At 42.1% G+C, this 8,372-nt stretch overlaps 1 protein-coding gene across 2 annotated transcripts in view; it reads right to left on the bottom strand.

Moving 5' to 3' along the window:
- Positions 1 to 7,794: 7,794 nt before the first annotated feature.
- LOC128685553 (eukaryotic translation initiation factor 4H) overlaps positions 7,795 to 8,372 on the bottom strand; it is a 138,287-nt gene continuing 137,709 nt past the window's right edge. For both annotated transcript variants that reach the window (XR_011392363.1, XM_070088085.1), the window contains one exon: positions 7,795 to 8,372. This exon is cut by the window's right edge and continues 623 nt beyond it. The gene's annotated coding sequence lies outside the window, so the exon portion shown is untranslated.

Here is an 8,372-nt window from a genome sequence, read left to right as displayed (position 1 = left end):
AGGTCATGTCGGCTTTTATTAAGGAGACAAGACCTGTATCCTCTTCCGACAAGTTGTTACAACTTTTTACCACCTTTGTTCTTAATGCAGCAGTGCTTGCCATTCCCCAAACCTTGGTTAGGCCAATCAGAATGTGTACCCTGGTGGTCTCCCGGCATTTACCAATTGTTTTGTGTGTAGTGGAACGTTCGCGTTGGCGAGCTTAAGTGTCTACCATTAATTCCACTAGTGTGTGCAGCTGGAAAAAGGTACGTAAATTGACTGGCACATTTCCAAACCTTGTTCCCATTCTTATGGTTGCATTGTAGACTGTTGAGGTTGCCATGACGATTGGGCATCACCTTGTCCATGTATCCTCAGTGCTCTATTTCTCCTCCCTCATTTCTTTCCTTCCGACCCAAGAGGGAGTTGGTCCCTCTGGATTTTCCTACTTATATCGAGGATCTTAGAATGTGCCCCTCACATCATAATCAAAATGAAGTGCTAAACCTACAAGGGTCATATAGCACTGCAGGGCAGGGAAGGGTACAGGGGCATTGGGTAGCAATTATTATTATAATCAAGGGGAAGTGCTAAACCCGGAGGATTATACGGCGCCTGGGGGGGGGGATGTGGAAGGCATTTAGACTTAATTCGGGGAACTGGAGCACAGATCCAATTCCCTAAATCAAGAGCCCCTCACCAACATCAAGGAACCTTCCTGGAGGGGATTGAGTAGCAAGAGGGAGAGGGATTAGTGTTAGATCATGGAGCGCAGCAGGGCAGGAGTAGAGAGTAGCATGAGACTAAGGTAGAAAGGGCTGTGAGGAGTACTAGAAGCATCATCAGAGTTTGTGCAGAAAATCAGTTGCTGTCAAAAAGTTAACGTGAGAGTCTGGGTTAAATGATGGTCCATCAGCAAGAAGGGAAGGTAAAGTAAGGGCAGTAGAGCAGTGATGACGTTGGAGGTAAATTCTGCGTGCTCGTTGATAGAGTGGGCAGTCCAATAGAATATGGCTAACAGAAAGTGGAACCTGACAATTCTCAGAGTGGAACAGGGCACTTTTCCATGAGATACCTGTAAGACGAGTGTGGCCGATGCGAAGACAGGAGTCTCCCAACCTTGACACTGATGATAAGACAGCCAAAAACCTATACTTGGTTTAATAGAATGTAATTTGTTATGTAACAGATCAGACCAATGCTGTTGCCAATAGGTGTGAAGGTGGGTAGCAACTACAACAAAATAGTCTGTAAATGGGACACCTCTATATGAAACTTGGAGGTCATGTACTGCTGACTACACAGTAGTGTCTGCCTGTTCATTGCCCTGCATGTCAACATGACTAAGGACCCAACAAAAAAATCTTTGTGCTTGCTAGAGATACGGCATAACCAAAGTTGGATATGAAGAACCAGAGGATGTGGTGTATCAAATTTTCTTAAAACCTGTAAAGCACAGTCTGAAACGACCACAAATGGTGACACAGGCATAGATGCAATACGGATAAGTGCTATAAGAATGGCATACAATTCAGCCATAAAAATGTTAGCCAAGGATAATAAATGCCCTTGCATGACACTGTCCGGAAACACTACTGTGAATCTGACGCTGTCATAAGACTTGGAACCATCAGTGTACACTGCGATGGCATGAAAATGAGAGTGGAAGTGGTTAAGAAAAAGAGAGCGAGAAGCCATCATAGCAGTTGGGCTTTCGTGCATGGCAGTGAGAAAGAAGAGACACAAACTGTCGGAACTTCCCAAGGGAGTAGGGAAAAGTGAGATGATACATGAACATAGAAAGGTGATAATTGAAGAGAAGTCAAGAGGGAATGTAAGCGAAGAGAAGAGGGACGGAGTAAATGGGTGACAAACAAATAAAGAACATCTACTAACATCAGTGACTATCCTATATATGGGAGGACTGTGGAGGTCACGAGAGCTAACATAATAGCGAAGGCAATGAACATCAAGGCAATCGGTCAAGGATGGAATATTTGCCTCTGCATAGAGGCTCTCAACTAGTGAAGAGAGAAAAGCACAGAGGCATAAACGTAATATCTGGTGATGGACGGGATTAAGGCTAGAAAGAGTTGCAGGAGAGGTCGCTGAATATATCTGGTCTTAATAGAATCTAGATAAAAGTAGGGCTGAATATAGTCGAAGGAGAGTTCTATGATCAGCCCCTATAAAAGATGAAAAAGGGTTTTAAGGAGGTTCAGCAGGCTATGACAAGTTGCCTTCAGAGAGGTAATGTGAGGTTTCCAGAATAACCGACGGTTAAACAGAAGGCTGAGAAACCTGATCCTGTTGCGTTCGGTGACACGCGAGGAATATAGGTACAATGGATGATCAGAGACTACAGAACATCTAGTGAAAGTAATTTGGCGAGTTTTAGTACCAGAAAATTTAAACCCATGAGTGGTGGCCCAATTGGACACACGGCAGCTTACTGCATGCTGGAGAGAAACTACAATGAGGTAACAGTCAGTGCCTGCACAAGCTATAGCCAAGTCATCAACATAGTAATGACCAAATATTAGATGGAAGAATAGATGCCAGATCATTTATAGCAAGGAGAAAAAGTGTTGTGCTAAGAACACATCCCTGTGGACACCTTCAGCTTGGACAAAGTCCGGGGAGAGCATATTATTAACCTGAACATCGAAATATCTCTCAGTTAAGAAGTTCTCAAGAAAAAATGGTAGATTGCCTTGGAGGCCTAAGAAGTGGGCCTGGGCCAAGATGTTATACCTCCAAGTTGTATCATATGCCTTCTCAAGGTCAAAAAATATGGCGATAACTGAGTGGTTATTGGCAAAGGCATCACAAACATACATATCCAACCATAGTATGGGGTCAATAGTAAAACGGCCCTTACGAAAGCCATATTGACTAGTGGAGAGTATCGTCTCTACATTAAACGTCTATTTACCAGACATTCCATCATCTTGCAAACTGCACTGGTAAGAGCAATGGGGCGATAGTGGGAGGCATCATGTCTCGTAGTACCCAGATTGCAAAATGGAAGAACAATGGCAGATTTCCACAGCTGGGGAAGAACTCCTTGCAACCAAATAAGATTAAAGACTCGTAAGAGGACAGCAAGGGCCGACTGATGCAAATGCTGCAGCATACAAATATGAATGCTATCAGGCCCAGCTGCCGATGATCAGCAAGTAGAGATAGTTGCCTCCAGTTCCAGAAGTGTAAAGGGCACATAAGATTCTTCTCCAATAGAAGAAAAGTTTAAGGGCTCTAACTCTCTGGCAGACTTGGAAGAAAGTAATGAGGGGCATAGATGGAGCCCCTGAGAGATACAGACAAGATGATTACCATTTTCGGTGGCAACGTTATGAGGGTTTGTTATAGTGACACCAGCAACCCAAAGAACGGGAGATGTGTCAGGAGAGTATTTACCACTCAGTTACCGTACTTTTTTCCAGACTGCACTCAAAGAGGAAGCTGAAGTGACGGTAACATCATGAATGACACAGCGGGTAACCGCTCTCTTCTGCTTAAAATCAAGGAGTCGCTCTGTGGTTCTATTGTACTGGTACCTGCCCCCACAGCACATTTCAAATGTACTGCCCAAACACAAGCAGGAGACCACCAAGGTATGCACCTCTGAGAATGCCTGCCCAAGGTTTGGGGTATAGAATGTGAAGCTACAGTTAAAACTGAGGTCAAGAAGGTGTAAAAGCTCATCAGAGGAGGACAAAGAAGGATCCTCACTAAAAGCAGTTTGACATGAGAAAAGGTCCCAATTCTCTCAGTCAAATTGCCAGTGTGGGCTGTGAGGTGGTGGTGAACACGAAGGAGAAGTAAGGATGACTAGAAAATGATTGCTGTCATGCAAGTCTTGGAGGAGAGACCAGGTAAAGTCTAGTACAGTTGAGGAAGAGCAAGCAAGAGAGAATGGGTACAAGGATCAAAATGGGTGGGAGTACCCATATTTAAAACATGGAGGGGGAGAGAGTCGAGAAAAGCCTCCAACTGAATGCCACAGGTGTCACAGTGAGAAAAGAGGAAATGGTGAGCATTAAAATCGCCAAGTAACAGAAGTGATGGCAGTAAGGAAGAAACCAGAAATGCAACATCTGGGATAGGTAATGCCCAAGGAGGAGAGAGATACAAAGAACAGATTGTATACCACTTATTCAAGTGGATAAGGGCTGCAGTGTAATGGAGCGTAGTATGAACAAAGAGCTGATGGTATGGAATACTGGTGCATATAAGAAGTGCACTTTCATCAAAGTTTCCATTGGGAAAAGGATCTGATAAACATAATAAAACATAGCCTGAGATGGGGTGGATAACAATGGGGCGTAATTTGGGTTCTTGAAAATAAACACAAACGGGAAAACTGGGAGAGCAACACCTGAAGCTCACCCTGGCTACCTCTGAGGCCATGGATATTCCACTGTAAATAAGCCATGATTTGTGAAGAGAAAGATACAAGAAATCTGAAGGTAGAGGTATCTACGAAGTAGAAGGGTTAGAAAAGTCCACATGTGGAGGCAGCGGAAAACGCACAAGCAGCAAAGGATTGAGATGATGTGAAGAAAGTTGTGCAGACGAAGAGTGAAGAGGAGGAACAGGTGGAGGATCGGTGTTCTTCAATGGTCAAGTATCCTCAATATATTCGGATAGCTTCAAATGTTTCCGAGGACGAGGACAAGGACAATGTAGGATGATACTGGAGATGGAAGAAGGAGAGTGAGTAAAGATCAGGACGAAGCTGGAATGTATCAAAGTAAGGGGAGACGAAAGGATAGAGGGAACTGGAGAAGATTGGGAGGGGACAGGAGAGGAAGTGACCTGGGAGGGAGCAGATGATGAAGAAACTTGGAAGGGGACAGGGGAGGAAGATACTGTACAAGGAGGAGGATGAACCTTCAAACTCATAACAGAGCCAATTAGAGGTGAAAAACCAGGTGCAGAGACTGGAAAGGAAAAAATGCACAGGTAGAAGGGAATAGGGGGTTAAAGGAGATTTAACAATGGGGATTTTTTGGACTACAGAAAAGTAGAGGGGCGATGGGAAGGAGTTGTATGAGATCTTGTAGACACAAACTTGTGAGTGAGAAGAGGAAGTAGTGAGAAAAGAATATGGTGTGGAGGCAGGGACCTCTGAGTCCAGGACAGCAAAAGAATTAGGGACAGGGGTAACTGTGGAAGGGGTGACCACAGAGAAGGCTGCAAAAGTTGGGACCCCAGAGATGGGGAGGTCATTTAGTAACTCGAGAATAAGAAATACGGAGAAGTCTCCCCTGGAGGCATAGATGAGGGACTGCCATAGCTTAAGGAAAGCCTTCTGCCTCTGAGACAACAGATTTCTCCCTCATTTAAGTAAACTTGTCAATGGCGAGAGTAAGATGGGTGAACCTCATGACAATTAAGGCAAGAGGGAGGTAGAGTATATAATGTATTAGTATGGTCATCGGCACCACAGACTGGGCATTTGGCCATGGACCTGCAATATTTCGCTGGATGACTGAAATGCCAGCAATTTCCTGGACATAGCAATGTTCTGGGTAAAAAACAAGCAAACTGAAGCTGCTCATTCAACTGATCAAGACCTCTCAATTTCCAACGGGAATTTCTTACTCGTATTATTTTTCGGTGATCTATTGACATGGCAAGGATGTTGGTCTGAGTTGGCTGACAACAAAGTGTTTTCTGTCTAGCCATCATGTTCCCATCACTGTCATGTTTGGGAGACTGCACTCTCCCCTCTACTCATTAGCCGCATCTGTCTTGCTCACAGACATCTTGTGAAAAAAAAGCACACCCCTGCAAGGATTGTCACTGTCCTAAAACACACACATACAAAGAGAGACTTCCTTACTGAAAGTTCTACCTTTGATGCAGACACTCCTTTTGACTTTTTAACAGAAACTAACCTATTGCATAAATTGTGGTTTCCTTTCTTTTTGCACTCTTCCCTACTCTCTCATGCATCCCTGCCATTCACTCCCTTATCACATATCCCTACCTGCAGTGCTGTTGAACCCTTTCAGGTTCAGTGCTTAATTTGATAGCAGTCGTCTCCTTTCTTGGATCAAGCTTGAATGCCTCCCATTCCACAGGCAGTACATGATCCCTAGGAGTTAAGCACTTCCTCAGTTAACTGAAAATGACTTATTACATCAACTTCGATTTTTCTATATTATGAGCTGACACTTCATACCTTTCCCAATGTCGGCACCACTCTGAGATGCAACAATGAATAAAACCAAGGGTTAGTTTTTGTGTGTTATGTATAATGATCCTGCCTCCCAGTGAACTAAACATCACTGAGAGATCTTGTATTCCCCTCAAGATAGGTTCCTTAACACCTGTGACCCTTAAATCCAAGGAACTGATCCTGACCTCCCCTTCCTTAGATTAAACCTGATGAGCCCCTAAAGGTTAAGTGCTTTCCCCCCACCTACTTCCATGAATGTAATGTGCTGTGTAATACAGGGGATCTGAGATTACAGTGGTACATAGGTTCAGCACTTCACCTTACATAATAAACTACAGTACCTCAAGAAAGAGGGATAAAAATGGGTGTTTTATAGTCAAACCATAATTCTTCCTTTCCAAAATGGGTCTCTAATTTCCACAAAAACTGAAACAATTCTCTCTAGACTGAGGAAAGCACATATGCTTTACCTATTGCCACCTATTTTGCTTATACTCGTGTATCTCCTCTGACTTGTATCAAGTTGTTAAATGGAGTACATTTTGAACATTTGTTCTTGGCTTCAACCTTTTTTTACCAAAGTCATGATTTCTATAATTACAAGGGCACTTGTAGGGTAATAAAGAGGTTCAACTGAAGAAGGTAATTTTAAGTTCACGTGACAGTAATTCATGTAGTTGCTAGTGTCATTTAGTTATTTTGAGTTAATTTTAACTATGTTAGCTGTATGACCCTTGTAGGTTTAGCACTTTATTTTTTTATAATAATAATTTAGCTATGACTCATGAAATCGTAATGACACGATTGCAAACAAACCATACCACAGGTGGGGTTTGAACCCGCGGTCAGAATCTCAAAACTCCAGATCGTTGCACTAGCCACTGGGCCAGCTAGCTTCAATAAGATTCATCCAACTAGGTATATTATACCTAGTTGGATGAGTTTTGAGACTCACTGACAATGGGTTCAAACCCCACCTGTGGTATGGTTTGGTTAATTTAACTATGTTAGGTGTTTATACCACTGAATAATGATATATCACAGGTCAAAATACATGTACTCTATAAATATTACAACTTTTTACTGTTTCACTGTCCACAGCATCATTTCCAATTTCAACTGATGGGGATTAGTGTTTTTTATATACACAAATTTCCAAATAGTGATTCCTCTGCAGAATCTGATCCAAGATAGACACTTTCCGAATGAAATCTTCTTGCAATTTTTTTTTTACCATATCTTTACAGGTAAACTAATGCACAAGCACACAATATTATACAAGGTTCAACAAGTAGATTAATATTATATTTAAGGCTATATACCCAAACAGGACTAGTGCATGTTTTGAATATAATATGTAGGGTGAGTCACCTAACCTGTAGGGGTTATACAGCACCTGGGGTAATGGAAAACAATTAAGTTCAATCCAAGGAAAGAATAAGTTCAATTCCCTAAATCAAGAACCACCTCATTGGCATCAAGGAACCTCCCTTCAGGGGTGTGACAAGGATATATATCACTGCAATTTTTGTCTTCCAAGTGGAAACAGAGGCAAAGATGGAATTTACCTCATGTTAGTTACCCAAAACCCCCTAAGGTACCAGGTTAAGTAAATTACCATCTAGAAAGTACTTAAATTTATTGTGATCTGTACAGTCTGAACAGAATCACATTAGATATTATTTTAAAAGGAAATTTTTTTTCATCTGAATGACAGACATCCCTTGAACAATTACTGGATAAAAATACAGGATACAAAAAAAGCAACACAATATTAACACATAAGTAACAGAACCTAATGCCTTGCCAGCAAGTGATTTATATTGTCTCTCAAAAGATTCCACCATGCAGGTAAGTGTGGATCTGTTATGTAAAAAGTTGGTAGAGAGTTCTGAAGAACAAAGAGAAACTGCATAGGCTCCCCAAGTTCCATAGGAGTCTGCACCACTACATGCATCTACTTGCTGCATCAAACCTAAATCTTTAAGTCAACAACTAGGAGCGGCAACTATATTGTTAACACAAAGGAATGCCTTGGCAAAAGCCAAGAATGCCCGAATGTAAAGTTTCATAACAATAGATAGTCATACTTAGTTTAATTGTACTGCAGGCCACCGTGCTATCTTAGCCATTTATTCCTAGAAGCATAATACATTTAACAACCAATTTGGCAAGACAACACTGTGGCATGTGGTACTTA

Source organism: Cherax quadricarinatus, chromosome 23 (genome assembly GCF_038502225.1).
Source record: "Cherax quadricarinatus isolate ZL_2023a chromosome 23, ASM3850222v1, whole genome shotgun sequence".
Lineage (NCBI taxonomy): Eukaryota > Metazoa > Arthropoda > Malacostraca > Decapoda > Parastacidae > Cherax > Cherax quadricarinatus.
This window is presented reverse-complemented; position numbering and strand designations above follow the sequence as displayed.